Here is a 21178-nt window from a genome sequence, read left to right as displayed (position 1 = left end):
ACTGACCACCAGGGGGCAGCTCCTGCATTGAGCATCTGCCCCCAGGTGGTCAGTGCGCGTCATAGCAACTGGTCATTCTGGTCGTTCCATCATAACGGTCACTTAGGCTTTTATATATATAGATATGGTAATTATGTAGTTTTATTTCATCCTTAGAGAAGCCCTATAAGGTAGGCAAAGATTCAGAGCTCCTCATTCACATAAGTCATAAGGAATAGGTTCCAGAAAGGACTCTGTCAAGAAGGAAGAGGAGGAGGAGGAGGAGGAGGAAGAGGAGGAGGAGGAGGAGGAGGAAGAGGAGGAGGAGGAGGAGGAGGAGGAGGGAGGAGAAGGAGAAGAAGAAAAATTGATAAAGGGAAGAAACAGAAAAAGAGCCAATGGTAAGCAAAGAACTTTGCAATATGCATGGTTAATCTAAATGGATAATGATTGATTGGGAATGTGTACTATGAACACTAAAGATCCTTGAAATATGAGACATATGGAAAGGGAAAGCCCAATAACAGCCTGGAACTCTATTAATCTGAGCAATATCCAGGAATTGGGAATCAAATGGGCATATATAAAAAAGTAATAACAATAAAATTTTTGTTTTGTGGAGGATGAGGAGAGCATGGGGGTGGGGGGTATTTGTTGAAGTAACAGTGGCTATTTGTTGTTTTTCTGTTATTGGTTTCTAGTTTGATTCCACTACACCCAAGTAATTTTTTTTTTAAGTTGAATGTTTTATTATTAAACTTTCTTATTTTCCTGTGAGGCTGCTACTTCAGTATATAAAAATAGCACCAGCAAAATCAGTATATTGCTAAAATAAGACAGTACTGTTCATCATCTGGCACCGTAACAACAAAAACTTTTCTCTAATGCCTGTTATTTCCAATGGAAAGATCATTAAGTATTTTGATCCAAATCCAAAGACTGATGTAAGCAAGTTACAGTATTATTAAGGCTTAAGATAACAATGTTATCCTTGAAATATATAATTTTTACTACTAGATTTTACCATAGATAATTTCAGGAATTCTGAATATTATAACTGTAGCCTAGCCTAAAAACCATAGGGTGTTGTGGAAAAGATGCACATTGTATTTATCTGCCATCATTAGATGGTTAAGGGGTATTTTCGTCCAGTAGCATTGTTGTAGTTTCTTTTTTCAATGGAATTATTAAATCTTTTATCCACCACTAATTTAAGACAACTATGCTAGATAAGTTGTTTCAGACCACTTTATTTAGGTGGGTTCCATTTTCACTCCTCAATAGATTTTATGTATTTCTCATATGCTTCTTCACTCATTAGTTCATCTAGTTCTGAAGGGTTACTCAGTGTCATCTTGATCAGCCAACCGTCTTCATAACAAGATTTGTTGACAAGTCCTGGATTTTCTACAAGAGCTGTATTAATTTCAGTTACTTCTCCTGACAGAGGAGAATAGAGTTCACTAGCAGCTTTCACACTTTCCAAAGCACCAAACTCATCTTGCTTGTTCAATTTTGTCCCAATTTCAGGCAGACTACAGTAAACAACATCTCCCAATGCTTCCTGTGCAAAATTGCTGATTCCCACTGTTCCAATACCATATTCTGTTCTTATCCATTCACATTTCTCTGTGAATTTACGCACCAACAGCAGATTGGGACCAGTACGCAGCACAGCACCGGATGGCGCCCGCCCTCAGGCCCCAGGGCTGCGGCGGGCAGGGCAGGGCGTAGTGGGCGCCCACGCGGCCCGCAGGATCCGTGCGGCTCGGAGCGCCATGTTCGCTGGAGGAGTTGCGGCACTCCCAAGCAATTTTTTACAAAGATACAAAAGCAATTTAATGGAGAAAGGATGGTCTTTTCAATGAAAGATGCTGGAGTAATAGCACATTCATAAGTTTTTAAAAATCCAAATTTTATACCTTGAATAAAACTTAACCCATAATGCATCATGATCTTAAATATAACATTATAAAACTTTCAGAAAACATACACTGGAAATATACTCCGTATGATTTCAATTCCATTCCATTTGTGGAGGTTTATTTAATGAACGAGGATATGGTCTATTTTGGTGACTGTCCCAGGGCACTTGAATAAAATTGTATATTCTGCTGTTGTTGGGTAAATTGTTTTATGTATGTTGGTTAGATTTCATTGGTTTATTGTGTTGTTCATATCTTCTATATTTTGCTGGTTTTTCATCTAATAGCTCTAACAGCTGCTAAAAGTAGGATGTATATCCCCAAATATAATTATGGATTTGTCTATTGCTTCACAAATTTTGAGGCTCTATTGTTTGCTCAATAGATATTTAGATTGTTGTGTCTTCATGGTGAATTGAGTGTTGTGTTTTTTTTTTTCATTGTTATATCTGTCTTTATTTCTAGTAAATGTCTTTACTATGAAGTCTGCCTTATCTGATATTGATAGAACCACCCTCTATTATTAATGAGGACATAGTCAATCTTCTTCCATCCTTTAGTTTTGACCTACCATGGCTGCTAAATTTGAAGTGAGTGTCTCGTAAACAGCATATAGTTTTGTGATTTTTTTTATCCACTCTGCCAGTATATACCTTTTAACTGTTGTATTTTGACAATTCACACTTAAGGTAATTATTAATATTAGCACTTAAGTCTGCCATTTTATTATTTCTTTTCTGTTTGTTTTCTCTTTTCTTGACTTCCTATGGGTTACTTCAACATTTTTTATGATTCTATCTTGACTTAGTTATCATGTTTGGAGTGTTTCTTCTTGTATTGTTTCCTTAGTGGTTACTCTGCATATCATAACATACATATGTGATTTACCATCATCTACTGCCATCAATGTTTTACCATTTTTTGAAAGGTGAGAAAACAACTCTTTCATTTAAGTGACTTTACCTTCCCCACTTTTAAATATATGTCTTTATTTTTTTTTTTATTAAATTGATTGGGGTAACACTGATCAACATGAACATATAAGTTTCATGTGTGGATTTATATGTTACAAAATCTGTTAAATATTAGTCTTAAGTATCAGGTATTGTTATATTTTTCTTTCAATTATCAAATATGATTTCTAAACCTCATAAGAAAATCAGTCGAGTATGTTCCCATGTTCTGCTCTTCCTGTTGTCCTACCTTCCTAATAATCTAAGAGTCCTTCTTTTATAATTTTATTTCTAGTTAAAGAACTTCCGAGAGAAACCAAGATGGCGGCATAGGTAAACACCTAAACTGCTGCCTAGCACAACAATTTCAAAACTACAACTAAAAGACAGAACGGACACCATCCAGAACCACAGGAAAGCAGGCTGAGTGAAAATTCTACAACTAGAAGGAAGGAGAAAAGCTCACAGAGAATTGGAGGTACGGCAAAGGGGCTTTGTGCGCGCAGAGAGGAAGGGCGGCTGAGAGCCTGGCTGACTTTCTCTGGCGGAAGGGGGAAGGAAGCCTCCGACCGCACTGAACCCCAGTTCTGACTGCACTGAACCCCAGTTCCAGGCGAGCCCCTGGGGACCCACGCTCTTGTGGGGGGAGTCTGGACTCTCGGGCGGAGACTCGGGAGCCGGGGAAGGCGGAGGACTGAAAGTGCGCACGCGCGCACGCGCTGGTGCGCACAAGGGCTGCGGAGGTTGCCGCGGGCTTTCCCTGGTGGAGGGGAGTCAGAGGCTCCTGACGGCACTGTGCCCCAGTTCTGACTGCAGTGAACCCCGGTTCCAGGCGAGCCCCTGGGGACCCACGCTCTTGTGGGGGGAGTCTGGACTCTCAGGCAGAGACTCGAGCTGGGGAAGGCGGAGGACTGAAAGCGCAAGTGCACACAGGGGCGGGGCTGACAGGAAGCCAAGACTGAGGCTCCACCCCATCCAAGCTGAGCACAGAGGCTATTGCAGTTTGGCAAGTCTAATCCTATAGGGCTGTCTCCAGCACCGGGCTTCTCCCAGCATAGACACAGCTGATCCTTACATCCAACTGACCCGGAGGTCAATTCTTCCCAGTGATACCAACAACAATAAAGACTTAATTACAACAAGGCTGTACACACAGTCCACAAAGGGGTGCACCAAGAGTGTCCACCTCAGGTTAACTGGGGAAGCAGACCCACTGGGCCATATTGGAAACCTAGCACAAATATCTACCTTACCAACTCAGGGATTCAGTGAAAATGCGGGGTCAAAGAATCAGATCACAAACGAAAGAAATGGAGGAAAACAAACGACTGGATATAGAATTCAAAACCACCGTTATAAGACTTTTTAAGAATATCCTAGAAAAGGCCGATAAATATAACGAGACCCTCGAAGATATGAAAAAGGACCAACTAGAAATTAAACATACACTGACTGAAATAAAAAATATTATACAGAGACCCAGAAACAGAATAGAGGAACACAAGAATCAAGTCAAAGAAGTGAAATACAAAGAAGCAAAAAACACTCAACCGAAAAAGCAAAAAGCAAAAAAAAAAATCCAAAAAGTTGAAGATAATGTAAGAAGACTCTGGGACAACTTCAAGCGTACCAACATCAGAATTATGGGGGTGCCAGAAGAAGAGAGAGAGCAAGATACTGAAAACCTATTTGAAGAAATAATGACCGAAAACTTCCCCCACCTGGTGAAAGAAATAGACTTACAAGTCCAGGAAGCGCACAGAATCCCAAACAAAAGGAATCCAAAGAGGACCACACCAAGACACATCATAATTAAAATGCCAAGAGCAAAAGACAAAGAGAGAATATTAAAAGCAGCAAGAGAAAAACAGTTAATTACCTACAAGGGAGCACCCATACGATTGTCAGCTGACTTCTCAACAGAAACTATGCAGGCCAGACGGGAATGGCAAGAAATTTTCAATGTGATGAATAGCAAGAACCTACAACCAAGATTACTCTACCCAGCAAAGCTATCATTCAGAATTGAAGGGCAGATAAAGAGCTTCACAGATAAGAAAAAGCTGAAGGAGTTCATCACCACCAAACCAGTATTATATGAAATGCTGAAAGGTATTCTTAAAGAAGAGGAAGAAGAAAAAAGTAAAGAGAAAAATTATGAACAACAAATACATATCTATCAACAAGCGAACCTAAAAATCAAGTGAATTAAAAACCTGAGGAGCAGAATAATCTGGTGAATATAATAGAATCAGGGGCATAGAAAGGGAGTGGACTGATAATTCTCAGGGGGAAAGGGGTATGGGGGGTTCATGAAGAGAATGGACAAAAATCATACACCTTTGGATGAGGACAGTGGGGGGAGGTAAGGGCAGAAGGTGGGGTGGGAAAGGGGTGGAGGGGAGCTATGGGGGGAAAAAGGAGAAATAATTGTAATAATCTGAATAAAGATTTATTAAAAAAAAAAAAAAGAACTTCCTTCGCTGTTCTTTTAGGGTAAGTATGCTAGCAACAAGTTTTGTATTTGTTTATTTTTAGTTTTTTTCATCTGCACATGTCTTTATTCCTCTTCATTCCTGCAGGATAGTTTCATCAGATAGAGTATTCACAATTAATAGCTCTTTCATTTCAGCACTTGAAAAATTTGTGCCAATTCTTTCTGGCCTCCATAGTTTCAGATGAGAACTCTGTTGTCATTCAAATAGGCGTTTTCCTATAGGTGACATCTGTTCTCTCTGACTTCTTTCAAGGTATTTATCTTCAGTTTTCATAAGTGTGAATATGATGTGTCTTAGCATGGACTTCTTTAGATTTGTCCTATTTGGGTTTTATTCAGCTTCTTGAATCTGTAGGTTTATGGCTTTTACCAAATTTGGAACATTTCCAGCCTTTATTTCTTTTAAATACTTTTTGAATCCATATTTTTTTAACTCCTTTCCTTCTGGGATTCCGGTGATATGAATGTTGGATCTTTTATTATTCTCCCACAAGTCCCTGAGGTTCTGTGCTTTTGTTTTCAGTCTCTTCTCTTTTTTCAGATTGTGTAAATTCTACTTCCCTGTCCTCAACTTCACTGATTCCATCCTGTCATTAATACTCTACTATTGCACTACACCAATAAGATTATTATTTTAATTATTTTGTTTTTCAGCTTTTAATTTCCATTTGATTATATTTTTGTTACTTCTTTGCTGAGATTTTTTTTAATTTTAGTTTTCCTTTGTTTCAAGATAATCTGTAATTCCTTTTGAATATTGTCATGATGGCTGCTTTTAAAACCCTGCCAGGAGGGGAAACCAAGATGGCAGCATAGGTAAACACCTAAACTGCTGCCTCGCACAACAATTTTAAAACTACAGCTAAAAGACAAAACAGACACCATCCAGCACCACAGGAAAGCTGGCTGAGTGGAAATTCTACAACTAGAAGGAAAGAGAAAAGCACATTGAGACTCAGAGGAGCTGCAAAAGGCTGAGGTACGGAGACACGTGCTTGGAGAGGACGGGCAGCTGAGTGCCTGGCTAGCTTTCTCTAGTGGGAGAGACGGAAGCTCCCGACTGCACTGAACCCCAGTTCTGGGCGAGACCCTAGAGTCCCAAACTCATACAGGGGGAGTCTGGACTGTCGGGAAAAGAGAGGAGCGCACAGAAACTCAGGGGAGCTGCGAAAGGCAGAGGTCTGGAGGCGCACGCACAAGTGCGCGCAGAGAGGACTGACTGCTGAGTGTGCCGCTGGCTTTCTACAGCAGGAGGAAGACGGAAGCTCCCGACTGCAATGAACTCCAGTTCCGGGCGAGAATCTGGAAATCCAGATTCATTGGGGGAGAAACTGGACTGTCTGGCAGCAGGCAAAACTCGAGGGCGACTATCTCTCAGAGGTGCTTGCAGCAATTACCACAGTACACTGAGACCCAGGGGCCTCATAGGGCAGGGCTGACAGGAAGCCAAGGCTGTCTGCTCAGCCCTGAGACTCCGCCCCATCCAAGCTGAGCACAGAAGGTTTTGCAATTTTGAAAGTCTTGTCTCATAAGGCTGTCTCCAGCACAAAAGTTCTCCCGGTGTTGACACAGCTGATCCTCACAGCCAATTGGCCTGGAGGTCAATTCCTCCCAGTGATACCAACAACAATCAAGACTTAACTACAACAAGGCTGTACACACAATCCATAAAGGGGTGCACCAAGAGTGTCCACCTCAGGTAACTGGGGAGGCTGAGCCACTGGGCCCTATAGGACACCTAGCACACAAAGCTACTCTACCAACTCAGGGAAGGAGCCAAAATGCGGAAACAAAGAAACAGATCACAAACGAAAGAAATGGAGGAAAGCAAACGACTGGATATAGAGTTCAAAACCACAGTTATAAGGTTTTTCAATAATTTCCTAGAAAGGGCCGATAAATTTAGTGAGACCTTCGAGGATATGAAAAAGGACCAAGTAGAAATTAAAGATACACTGACTGAAATTAAAAAAGTTATACAGAGACCTAACAGCAGACTAGAGGAACACAAGAATCAAGTCAAAGATTTGAAATACAAAGAAGCAAAAAACACTCAACCGGAAAAGCAAAAAGAAAAAAGAATCCAAAACTTTGAAGATAGTGTAAGGAGCCTCTGGGACAACTTCAAGCATACCAACATCCGAATTATGGGGGTGCCAGAAGAAGAGAGAGAGCAAGATACTGAAAACCTATTTGAAGATATAATGACTGAAAACTTCCCCGACCTGGTGAAAGAAATAGACTTACAAGTCCAGGAAGCGCAGAGAACCCCAAACAAAAGGAATCCAAAGAGGACCACACCAAGACACATCATAATTAAAATGCCAAGAGCAGGCCGAAACCGGTTTGGCTCAGTGGATAGAGCGTCGGCCTGCGGACTGAAAAGTCCCGGGTTCGATTCCGGTCAAGGGCATGTACCTTGGTTGCGGGCACATCCCCGGTGGGAGGTGTGCAGGAGGCAGCTGATCGATGTTTCTCTCTCATCGATGTTTCTAGCTCTCTATCTCTCTCCCTTCCTCTCTGTGAAATATCAATAAAATATATTTAAAAAAATAAAATAAAATAAAATGCCAAGAGCAAAAGACAAAGAGAGAATCTTAAAAGCAGCAAGAGAAAAACAGTGAATTACCTACAAGGGAGCATCCATACGATTGTCAGCTGATTTCTCAACAGAAACTATGTGGGCCAGATGGGAGTGGCAAGAAATATTCAAAGTGATGAATAGCAAGAATCTACAACCAAGATTACTCTACCCAGCAAAGCTATCATTCAGAATTGAAGGTCAGATAAAGAGCTTCACAGATAAGAAAAAGCTAAAGGAGTTCATCACCACCAAACCAGTATTATATGAAATGCTGAAATGTATTCTTTAAGAAGAGGAAGAAGAAGAAAAAGGTAAAGATAAAAATTATGAACAACAAATACATATCTATCAACAAGTGAATCTAAAAATCAAGTGAATAAAAAATCTGATGAACAGAATAAATTGGTGAATATAATAGAATCAGGGGCATAGAAAGGGAGTGGACTGACAATACTCAGGGGGAAAGGGGTGTGGGGGTGCGGGAAGAGACTGGACAAAAATCTTACACCTATGGATGAGGACAGTGGCGGGGAGGTAAGGGCAGAGGGTGGGGTAGGAACCTGGAGGAGGGGAGCTATGGGGGGTGGGAAAAAGAGGGACAATTGTAATAATCTGAACAATAAAGAGTTATTTAAAAAAAATAAAATAAAATAAAAAACACTGCCAGATAATTCCAGCATCTGTTTCATCATGGTATTGGTGCCAATTGGTTGTCTTTTCTTGTTCAAGTTGTGATTTTCCTGGTTCTTGGTATGATAGGTGATTTTTATTATAGGTTTGACATTAGTTATTATGTTAGAAGTCTCTGGGTCCTATTTAAATATTTTATTTTAGCAAGCAGTCACCCTGTTTAGATTAAGCACACAGGTTCTGCCTGATTTTGTGGGCTCTGGTTCCAATGATAAATTAACTTTTAGAGCCCCTGAGGTGTTATTTAGGTCTGCTTGATTTATCTTGTGCAACTGGAGCTTCTACTTGTCACTGCATATGCTGCCTAATAGGGCAGAGGAGCTTTTGTAGGCCAGGCCACCTGGCACCTCTAGGTGGGGGAGGAGAGTCTCAGTTACATGAGTATAGTAAGTCTTCGTAAGCTGTTAATTTGTTGTCAAATTACCTCCTGGTATGTCTCAGTGGGGGTGTGGGACCTCTGGCCTGACAGGGAAGGAGAGCTTGTGCCCTGACCAATCATTGTCAATGGGTTTTCTGATTTATCCCACTTGCTGATGCTACTGAGTTCAGCTGGTATATTGTTGGTGAGTCCCTTGTTTGATCCAGGAGAGAAATGAGTCTCCCTTGGCTGCCTTCTATTGCTAGATTGTTGGTCAGGAAACACCAGGCTCGTGTCATAAGTTCCTGTTGGTTGGGTGGTTGTTTCTCCTGTCCTGGGAACCCCAACAAGTGCACCTTCTTTGCACCTTTCAGAGTCATCGTTTGGTATCTTTATGTTATTTCCAGAATTTAGAGTTGTACGTAAGAGGGAGGGAAACAGAGAGAAATAAGTCTACACTATCTCCTCTAGACTCCTAGTCCCTGATCTCCTTTTAGTGATTCTAATTGACTAAATCCCACTGCCAGTGAGCGAGTGAAAGAGCATGTCAATGCAATGCAGACAGGCTGCCAGCCTAGAGAACCGGGCAGAATGGAGAAGGGTGAAAAGTGAAATGGAGAGGCAAACAAAAAACATTTGACAACCATTTTTTTGTGAAGAAAAAAATCAAAACACTCTTAAATCTACGAAGACTAAGTATTTACTTGCCCCATACCATCATTAAAAGAATATCATCTGAGGAAGAAAAGTGACCTCACAGGGAAGGATGGAGACTCAAGAAAGTGAGCCTAGAAATGAATAAAATATGTTGGTATATTCAATTAAACATTTATTACCTACCAAGAGACCCAAATCTTGGATTTAGAGATGATACTAAATCCTTAAATAAAAATAACATGAGTGGTTTAATGAGTAGTTAAAGTGTAATACTGTCCCTGTCTTGTTGAGAGGAAGACAGCAGTCTTAGCTAACTTTAGACTTTACACTTTTTTGTTGAAAAATTTGCAATCATAATGGATATTTAAATTTTTTAAGGGAATTACTAAAAGAACAGCTATTTAAACTATAGTTTTCAATCATGTATATAAGGGAAATGGAAAATATAGCAATTTTTATCATTTTTTTTAAAGGCAGGAAAAAGGAGAGGGAAAAGAAACAAGATCAAGAAAATATGGTAAAGGGAAAACACAAAATAGATTGCTTGCACTATTTGAAGACACACAGAGCACACAGAGCCATGAACAAATCATTCAATTTAGCAAAAGGCATATTATGTATAGCCTGCTTTGTGCTCAAGGGCTTTAAAAGAGTAAGGCAGCTCTGCTTTCTCATGAAAATTGATAATTAACCAGCTCTGTGAAGGATGTATTGATGTGGGTTGGGGAGGGGGGGGTAAAAATCAATCCCTGGAAAAACTGTTTCCTGCTTCTCTTTCCTGTCCCCAGCCAGCCTCCCCACCCAGCTAAAACTTGGACCTTCAAACTCCAACCCATTCCTTCACTTGCTTTGCCTTCCTTTCAGGCCTCTGAGCCTCACACCTGTTCTACTTCAGATAAAAATAAATGTGTGGGGAAAGTAGCAGTCAGTAAGCAAATCTATATTTTTACAATAATTTTTCCAAAACAATGAAACAACCAATAGCAGTTGCTGTGTCTAATTCATCTTTAAATCCCCAATACTCTGCACAAAAGCAACTGATATACAGAAGTTATGAATATAAGAAAGATGGTATGAAGGAGAATGGGAGGGTACAAGGGAGAGAGACAGGGAGAATCAATAGACATTTACTGGGCACTTGCTGTATACTAAATATTAAGGAAATAGAATTGCAAACTCATGGCTATTACATTTATGGGATCCATATCTGATGGTTTTAAAGGTCCTCAGCTCTATTCACAAGCAGCTAATAGATTTCAAAAGTACTGAGTCATTGTAAGCATGCACTCCTCCTGCTGGTTCTCACTACCCCTTCCCAGCCCCATCTCCACAGAGAGAGTGCTGTGAGCTGATGATTGCCTCATCCTGTGTCTTAGTCCATTCGGGCTACTCTAACAGAATACCACAGACTAGGTGGTTCATAAACAACAGACACCTATTTTTCACAGTTCTGGAGGCTAGAAAGTCAAAGGTCTAGGCATGGGCAGCTTCTGTGTCTGGTGGGAGCTGGCTTCCTGGTTCATAGGCAGCTGTCTTCTTGCTATGTCCTCACATGGTGGAAGAGCCAAGGAAGCGCTTTGAGATCTCTTTCATTAAGGTATTAATCCCATCATGAGGCCTCCACTCCATGACATAAGCACCCCCCAAAAGTCCTATCTCCAAATTTCCTCACATTGGTGGTTAGGTTTTCAACATGCAAATATTGGGAGAACACAAACATTCAGTCTGTAGCACCCTGCACTGGTCCTCCCTCTTTCCACTAAGCCAAAGCAAATTAGGTTCGCCTGGAGGTGAAAGTCATGTGACTGAACAATCTGTGTTGGCAGAATTATTTAATTGCTCTTTCTTCCTCATTTCTGTAGGGTGTGAGAAAGTTAACATGTGGAAATTGTATTATCTCTGCTAAATCTAAGGAACCATATCTGATTCATGTGTTGGTCCTTCTAGAACCTAACCCAATGCTCAGTGTTAAAGCAGAGTTGCACATATTTTCATGAAAGCACTAGGAGGGTGGAGTCCTAAACCAAGGAATGCTTGTTAAGATCTGAGATCAAATAATATCAACGGACCTAAAACTCTTGGCAATTTAAAAAACTACAAAATAAGTTTTAAGAAAAAGAAGAATTTAAAAATCTGTGTAATATTAAATACCTGACATGTTCACTCAAAATGCCAAATGGCAATTTCTTGAGATAGCTCTATAACCTTAGAAAACTCATTAAAATTGCCCGGATGTCCCCTTGTAGCACTAACAGGCCTAAACTAAAATTCTTTGAATGTCTCTTCCAAGTATGAGAAATGGCTCACAGGGAGGGGAGAAACCAAGATGGTGGCATAGGTAAACACCTGAACTTGCCGCCTCACACAACAACTTCAAAACTAGAACTAAAAGACAAAATGGACATCATCCAGAGCCATAGGAAGGCTGGCTATTGGAAATTCTACAACTAGAAGGAAAGAGAAAAGCACACTGAGACTCAGAGGAGCTGTGGAAGTAAAGTGCAGAGGTACGGAGGCGCGTGCGCAGAGAGGGCTGGCAAATGAGTACACGGCTGTCTTTTTCAAGCAGGAGAGAGACACAAGCTCCCAACTGCTCTGAACTCCAGTTCTGGGCGAGACTCTGGGGACCCAGACTCATACAGGGAGAAACTGGACTGTTTGGCAGCAGGCAGAACTCAAGGGCGGCTTTCTCTCAGAGGTGCTTGCAGTGATTACCAAGGGACACTGAGACCGGGGGGCCTCTTAGGGCAGGGCTGATGGGAAGCCATTGCTGTTTGCTCCACTCTGAACTCTGCCCCATCTAAGCTGTGCGCAGAGGCTTTTGCATATGAATGGCCTGGTCCTTTGAAATCTAAACTTACCTAACAAACTGCAGCTGAGTCAGTGAGACCCAGAACATCCAAAACAAGGCCCAAGGCCCCACAGCAGCTTGCATTGCTTCACATCTGGGCCTCATCTGGGCACCTCCAAAACCAAACAAAGAAGAGGAATCTGCAGATCTCTCCGTAGCTCCTGCTGGGTGGCCTCTGGCAGAGGCTAAATTAGCACCTCCTTGGAGATCCAAGAGCCAATGTACCCAGGAGTCAGAGTAGGACCATCTAGATTACAACTCCTCAGATCCATAAGGGACATACTCAGGGGGCAGACTCAGTGAGCACCAAAGCCCCACTGAAGCAAGTCTTGCCTCATAAAAGTGTCTCCAGCACAGAAGTTCTCCCATCGTAGACACAGCTGATCCTCACAGCCATTTGGTCTGGAGGTCAATTCCTCCCAGTGATACCAACAACAATCAAGGCTTAACTACAACAAGACTGTGCACATAGCCCACAAAGGGGTGCACTAAGAGTGTCCACCTCAGGTAACTGGGGAGGCTGAGCCACTGGGCCCTATAGGACACCTAGCACACAAAGCTACTCTATCAACTCAGGGAAGCAACCAAAATGTGGAGACAAAGAAATAGATCACAAACGAAAGAAATGGAGGAAAGCAAACGACTGGATATAGAGTTCAAAACCACGGTTATAAGGTTTTTCAAGAATTTTCTAGAAAAGGCCAATAAATTTAGTGAGACCCTCTAGGATATGAAAAAGGACCAACTAGGAATTAAACATACACTGACTGAAATAAAGAATAATATACAGAGATCCAACAGCAAACTAGAGGATCACAAGAATCAAGTCAAAGATTTGAAATACAAAGAAGCAAAAAACACTCAACCGGAAAAGCAAAAAGAAAAAAGAATCCAAAACTTTGAAGATAGTGTAAGGAGCCTCTGGGACAACTTCAAGCGTACCAACATCAGAATTATGGGGGTGCCAGAAGAAGAGAGAGAGCAAGATACTGAAAACCTATTTGAAGAAATAATGACTGAAAACTTCCCGACCTGGTGAAAGAAATAGACTTACAAGTCCAGGAAGCGCAGAGAACCCCAAACAAAAGGAATCCAAAGAGGACCACACCAAGACACATCATAATTAAAATGCCAAGAGCAAAAGACAAAGAGAGAATATTAAAAGCAGCAAGAGAAAAACAGTTAATTACCTACAAGGGAGCACCCATACGATTGTCAGCTGATTTCTCAACAGAAACTATGCGGGCCAGATGGGAGTGGCAAGAAATATTCAAAGTGATGAATAGCAAGAACCCACAACCAAGATTACTCTACCCAGCAAAGCTATCATTCAGAATTGAAAGTCAGATAAAGAGCTTCACAGATAAGAAAAAGCTAAATGAGTTCATCACCACCAAACCAGTATTATATGAAATGCTGAAATGTATTCTTTAAGAAGAGGAAGAAGAAGAAAAAGGTAAAGATAAAAATTATGAACAACAAATACATATCTATCAACAAGTGAATCTAAAAATCAAGTGAATAAAAAATCTGATGAACAGAATAAATTGGTGAATATAATAGAATCAGGGGCATAGAAAGGGAGTGGACTGACAATTCTCTGGGGGAAAGGAGCATGGGGGGTGCGGGAAGAGACTGGACAAAAAGCGTACACCTATGGATGAGGACAGTGGGGGGGTGAGGGCAGAGGGTGGGGTGGGAACTGGGTGGAGGGAGCTATGAGGGGAAAAACGAGGAACAATTGTAATAATCTGAACAATAAAGATTTATTAAAAAATAAAAAAAATAAAAATCATTTGAGAATGTTTAAAAAAAAAATGGCTTACAGGTGTACCGAAGGGCACACCTGCATCACAGAAGTGGAGCTACCCTGCTATGAAAATGAGTATTGGACTGTTATGCAACTACCATGGAACTTATTCACCCACCTTGAAGTAGACTAGAATCTTTCAACTGATGAGGGTTGAAAAAGATCTCATTCATGGTCCAAAACTCACCTATCTACCTCTGCATTGGGAGGTTTTTTCCTCATCTTTGGGGTTAATGATGAAGTACAGAAAACTGATGAGGTAAGTCATCTGATTTTTTTTTTAATTTACTCTAAAGTGAACAAAAAATGGGAAGAGACTATGGAAATTATAGCAATATACCTCCATAAACAATTTTTATTTTAGTCCTCGCAACAGCCACATGAGGTAATATTATTATTATTGCTATTTTATTATCATCATCATTATTAGAGGCCCAGTGCATGAAATTCATGCCGGGGGGGGGAGGGTTTTTCTCAGCCCAACCTGCATCCTCTCCAATCTGGGACCCCTTGAGGGATGTCCAACTGCCAGTTTAGGCCCGATCCCTGTGGACATCCGGGGACAAACCAGCAGTCGGACATCCCTCGCACAATCCAAGACTGCTGGCTCCTAACCACTCACCTGCCTGCCTGCCTGACTGCCCCCTAACCGCTCCCCTGCTGGCCTGATTGACGTCTAACTGCTCCCCTGGCCTAGTAACCCTTAACTGCCCTCTCTTGCCAGCCTGGTCACCCCCAACTGTCCTCCCCTGCTGGCCCAGTCACCCCCAACTGCCCTCCCCTGCAGGCCTGGTCACCCCCAATTGCCCTCTCCTGCTGGCCCGATCGCCCCCAACTTCCCTCCCCTGCTGGCTTGTCTGCCCCCAACTTCCCTCCCCTGCAGGCCATCTGGTGGCAGCCATCATGTGATGATGTCGCACAAGGGTGTGACACTACCTAGGCTTTTATTATATATAGGATTCCATGGGTAAGAAAAATGAGATTTGTCTCTATTCATTTCATAGGGCTACCATTATAAATCACCACAGACTGGGTGGCTTAAAACAATAGAAATGTATTCTCTCACTGTTCAGGAGTGTTAGCAAGGGATCAGCAGGGTTGGTTTCCTCTGGAGGCTCTGAGGGAGAAACCATGCTGTGGTCCTCCTGACTTCTGGTGGTTGTCTAAGTACATCTCTTACACTCAGCTAACTTTACTGAAAGTTGGAAACACAGCTTAAGCCCATATGTGCTCTTTTTAGCAAATCTACCTCAGTAACACATCCATGGGCAGCAGCTTTAACTAATTCTTCATGAAGGTCACCAGATTCTTGAGTGTCAAATACTTTCTTCAGGGGTTGGGACCGTCTTCCACCAAATGTCTTGCTAATGGCTGATCCTGCAGGTGCCATGTTGGAAACTCCTGCTAGATTCTATGTCCCAGACATCCCACCCACACCCACCTTTAAATCACTGTCTCTTTAGATCACAGCCACCAGGTATCAGGGTCAAGTCTGAAATACAGATCTCGTGGCTCTAACTGCAATGCACCATTTCAGCTTTTTGGTTTTCTCACATTTTCCAAGTTCAGTTCCTGTGGCATAGCATGTGTACTGATCATCTGTAGCACCATCCTGGACTCCGGGAAACAGTCAAGTACAAAATCTGTCTGTTTACCATCCAAGCCTTCTGGACTCATTCTAAGGGTCAGAGAATAATAAGGGCACCCACCATTCAACAAAGGCCTGAGCAAAGGTTGAGGAGGACAACTGCTCATCACAATAAGTTGTTTTTCTCAGATGAGAGGACAATGGAAACAATGGGGAAAACTTTTTTGTGGATATCAGCATCCCAGAAGTGAATACAACCTGAGAAATCTTACAAGAAAGTAGAAAAATATAGTGGATCTTCTTATGTGTTTCTCTTATGATAATCATGTTAGCATGGATCACAGGTGTCATATGCCTTGGTTTTAAATTTTAATATAATACTATTTTCTGCTTTATCCTAATATAATTTTTATGCTACTTTCCATGTTGCTGGCCTTCAAACAATAAACAGAAGTTTGCCAGGAACAAGCATGGAAGCAGGCTGACCTAGGCAGTAGCTGTGGTGCTGTGAGGGGAGGATGTCAGCAGATGCTGGGCCATTTGACTTAATATGAGGTGCTTTGTGAAAAGGGCATCTTAAAGACAGGATTGGTGCCAAATTGAAGGACTCATTGGGCTTAGCTAAGGAATTTGACTTTATAGACAGTGGAGAAATATCTATTTTTAGATTGGGAAAATTATCAAATTCATATTGTAGGAAAAATAACTCCAGTGGTAAAGTACACATCTAGTGAAGAAATAGGCAGCTGAGAGCCTTGGTGGACACCTGTCACAACAGCCCAAATGAGACTCAATCTTCACTAAAGTAGTGGCCAAGGATACTAAGGAGAGGCCAATTCAATAGCTATTTAAGAGGCAGAGTGAAAAAAAAAAGTTGGGGGGACATATTAATACTTTCAACAATAAAGATTTTTTTAAAACCAGCAGAGTGGACAGAAATTGGGAACCTTGTGGATACTGAAATAAAGAAGAAATCAAGGACATTAGATGAATTGTGATACTTGCACTGAGATTGGATAGTGCTCTAGGCTACTCAGAACTCTTAAATGACTTTCCTGAATCATGATTGACAACCTGGAAATTGATGTCTTGTTTCACTTTTCTATACTGAAGCACAAGTACTGTTTTTCTACCAAGTCACAGTCCCATGAACTTTTCTTTACTCACTTTACTGATTCCCTTTTCTCTTTTCTACCCCCTACTTGGAGATATCCTCAAGAATTTATCACGGCATAGGGTATACACCTGTACGTGCTGCCTCTCACAACCACCAAAACTACAACTAAAAGACAAAACGTCTATCACCCAGAACCACGGGAAAGCTGGCTGAGTAGAAGTTCTACAACTAGAAGGAAAGAGAAAAGAGCATTGAAAGTGCACAAGCGCGGAAAAGTTGAGGTACAGGAGGCGGGTGAATCACACGAATCGGGCTGGCAGCAGGCAACTGGGTGCTCTATTTTTTTTTCAACCTGAAGGGAGACACAAGTTCCCGATTACTCTGAACTCCAGTTTCTGGCTAGACTCTGGGGAACCAGACTTCTATGGGGAGAAGCTGGACTGTCTGCCATTGGGTAGGAAAGTGAGGGTGGCTTTCTTACAGAGGTGCGTGCAGCAATCATTGTTTACTGCACTGGGGCGCGGGACACCGGGACGCGGAAACTTGTAGAAGCAGAGATGGCTGACTGGCAACCATTGCTGTTTGCCACACCCTAGCCCAATGATTCCCTAGGACCCCGCCCTGCACAATTTACAAACCCACCTAAGCTCTACGCAGCAGCTTTTGCATATAAATGGCCTGCCTTATTGCAGCTTAACCTAACAAACTGCAGCTCTGGTCAGACAGCTCCAAAACCTCCAAGCAAAGAGGAGAAATCTGCAGATCTCGCTGTAGCTCCTGCTGGGTGGCCTCAGACAGTAGCTGACCTGCACCCCATTGGAGATCCAGAAGCCAGTGTACCTAGTGGTCTGTGTGAGACGACACCAGATTTCAGCTCCTTACATCCATAAGTGACACATTCAAGAGGCAGACTCAGTGAGCACCAAAGCCCCACTGAAACAAGTCCTGCCCCATAAGCGTGTCTCCAACACAGCAGTTCTTCCATTATAGACACAGCGGGTCCTCACAGCCAATTGGCCTGGAGGTCATTCCTCCCAGTGTACCAACAGCAATCAAGGCTTAACTACTACAAGACTGTGCACTCAGCCCACAAAGGGGTGCACCAAGAGTGTCCACCTCAGGTGATTGGGGAGGCTGAACCACTGGGCCCTATAGGTCACCTACCACACAAAGCCACTCCATTAACACAGGGAAGCAGCCAGAATGCGGAGACAAAGAAACATGTCACGAATGAAAGAAATGGAGAAAAGCAAACTACTGGACATAGAGTTCAAAACCACATTTATAAGGTTACTCAAGAATCTGCTAAAAACCTCTGAGGAACTTAGTGAGACCTTTAAGGATCTTAATGAGAATGCCAAAAAAAATGGAAAAGGACCAGTCAGAAATTAAGCATATACTGTCTGAAATAAAGAATATACAGAAATTCAACAGTAGATAAAAGGACCCCAAGAATCAAACCAAAGATATGAAATATGAGGAAACAAAAATACCAACCAGAAAAACAAAAAGAAAAAAGACTCCAAAAATATGAAGATAGTGTAAGGAGCCTCTGGGACAACTTTAAGTGTACCAACATCTGAATTATTGGGGTGCCAGAAGAAGAGAGAGAGCAAAATATTGAAAACCTATTAGAAGAAATAATGACAGAAAACTTTCCCTACCTGGTGAAAGAAATAGACTTACAAGTCCAGGAAGCGCAGAGAACGCCAAACAAGAGGAATCCAAAGAGGACCACACCAAGACACATCATAATTAAAATGCCAAGGGCAAAAGACAAAGAGAGAATCTTGAAAGCAGCAAGAGAAAAACAGTTAGTTACCTACAAGGGAGTACCCATATGACTGTCATCTGATTTCTCAACAGTAACTATGCAGGCCAGAAGGGAGTGGCAAGAAATATTCAAAGTGATGAACAGCAAGAACCTACAACCAAGATTACTCTACCCAGCAAAGCTATCATTTAGAACTGAAGGTCAGATAAAGGGCTTCACAGACAAGAAAAAGCTAAAGGAGTTCATCACCACCAAACCAGGATTATATAAAAAGCTGAAGGGTATTCTTTAAGAAGAGGAAGAAGAAGAAAATTGTAAAGATAAAAATTATGAACAACAAATGACAATAAATACATACCTATCAACAAGTGAATCTAAAAATCAAGTGAATAAAAAATCTGATGAACAGAATAAACTGATGAATATAATAGAATCAGGGGCGTAGAAAGGGAGTGGACTGACAATTCTTGGGGGGAAGGGGGTGTGAGGGGTGCGGGAAGAGATTGGACAAAAATCTTACACCTATGGATAAAGACAGTGGCGGGGGGTAAGGGCATAAGGTGGGGTGGGGAATCAGGTGGAGGGGAGCTATGGGGGGAAAAAAGAGGAACACCTGTAATAATCTGAACAATAAAGATTTATTTTTTAAAAAAATTTATCACCCTGGTCCGTTGGCTCAGTGTGTTAGAGCGTCGACCTGTGCACCAAAGGGTTATGGGTTCGATTCCCAGTCAGGGCACATACTAGGTTGCCGGTTCAGTCCCTAGTCAGAATGCATATGAGATGCAGCCAATCAATGTTTCTCTCTATTCTCTCTCATCTCTCCTCCCCTCCCCTCTCTTTCTCTTCTTCCTCCTCCTCCTCCTCCTCCTTCTTCTTCGTCTTCTCTTCTCTTCTCTTCTCTTCTCTTCTCTTCTTTCTCTCTCTCTCTCTCTCTCTCTCTCTCTCTCTCTCTCTCTCTCTCTCTCTCTCTCCTCCCCTCTCTCCAGATGCAGTGAAATAAGTTCCTATGGTGAAGATTAGAAAAAAATAATTATCTGTGCCACTCTTTCCTTTTTACATCCAATCTTTCAATAAAGCAATCAACACTGAGGTCTTTAGCTATCCACATGCCCGGCCCTGCTCTTTCACTCAGACCTTCATCTCCAAATGCCTATAAGCCCCTTCAATTTAGGTGCCCCACCTTCATCCGAAACTCAGAATATTCAAATAGGACTATACATTACCTTTCCACAAAAACTGGCCCTTCTATTAATGCCCTCTTATCATTTTTTTCAGTCTCCCAAACTATCAGCCTTGAAACCATCTTAGAAATAAAAAAGCATAAATTTTGGAATCAGACAGTCTGGATGAATATATGACTCAACCAATTACTAATCATATGATTTTGGGCAGGCTAATCAATCTTTCTGAACCTCTGCTTCTTCAATATGAATATGGGAGTAATAATACTAAACTCAGAGGAATGTTATAAAATGTAAATGAGACCCTTATGGACAAAGGGCCCAGCCCAAGACCTAGCACAAAGTAAGCTCTCACAAATATTGGTTCCCAACTCCTACACCTTTTCCTTTCTTTCTTATCCAATAGGTCACCAAGTCCTATAGTCTTTTCCTGTTAAATTCTGGATTTTCCCTTCTTTCTCCATTTCCAGTATGATTCTAAATTACATGTTCTCATTTTTCAACCACTCTTAAACAGCCTCAGAACTGTTCTAACTACTTTCATCTAGTGTATTCTTGTTCATACTCCATGTTGTCAGATTTGTATTCCTAAAACATTGATCACTTTCATCCTGTTAGAAATACCTGATATGCACAAGCTGGGTACTCAGATAAATATGGCTAAGACATCTGTATGTGGGTGTGCTTCTTCACACACTTGTTTTCTTATCATTTAAGTGAAACAGATCTTTTCTGCTGCCTTCCACTCCATATCTTCCTACAGAGGTGAGCTCAGGAATCAGCAGTAAGCACTCAGTCAACGCCGCCAGCCCAGTAATTAACAAGGCTGTTCCTAGAACATTGCTCAATTTACAGCAATTTCTTTTTTAGAAGACACGAAGTTAATGAATTCATAGAACTCCAGAAAACAATGGAAAAGAAAAAGGCAAAATGACTTTAAAGGAAAGTCTCAAGCCAGGTGGAATCCATGATGGAAGATGATATGTCATTGACAGTAACTATAATGACAAAACATTGAGAAATTAACATAATATAAAACACGAATGAAAGTTATAAAACCCTGTGAGGTAACTGCCAGGGGGGGAGTGCAAAAAACACACCCTCCCCCCTTTTTTAATTTCTTAAAAAAAGAAAACTGTGAGAAAAATCCTAAAGGAGCTGAAGGCATGTGCCTTAGCGAGGGAATTAATAAAGCAAGAAGGAAAGCATCC

General features: G+C 41.6%; 1 pseudogene across 1 annotated transcript; it reads right to left on the bottom strand.

The window, feature by feature from the left end:
- Nucleotides 1-1209: 1209 nt before the first annotated feature.
- On the bottom strand, nt 1210-1759 carry LOC308244617 (glycine cleavage system H protein, mitochondrial-like; annotated as a pseudogene). The gene has a single exon. The product of its transcript is annotated as a glycine cleavage system H protein, mitochondrial-like (transcript).
- Nucleotides 1760-21178: the final 19419 nt, after the last annotated feature.

Source organism: Plecotus auritus (genome assembly GCF_963455305.1).
Source record: "Plecotus auritus genome assembly, chromosome: 3".
NCBI classification, from domain to species: domain Eukaryota; kingdom Metazoa; phylum Chordata; class Mammalia; order Chiroptera; family Vespertilionidae; genus Plecotus; species Plecotus auritus.
The sequence above is the reverse complement of the archived record's forward strand: the minus strand, read 5'-3'. Positions and strand labels throughout refer to the sequence as shown.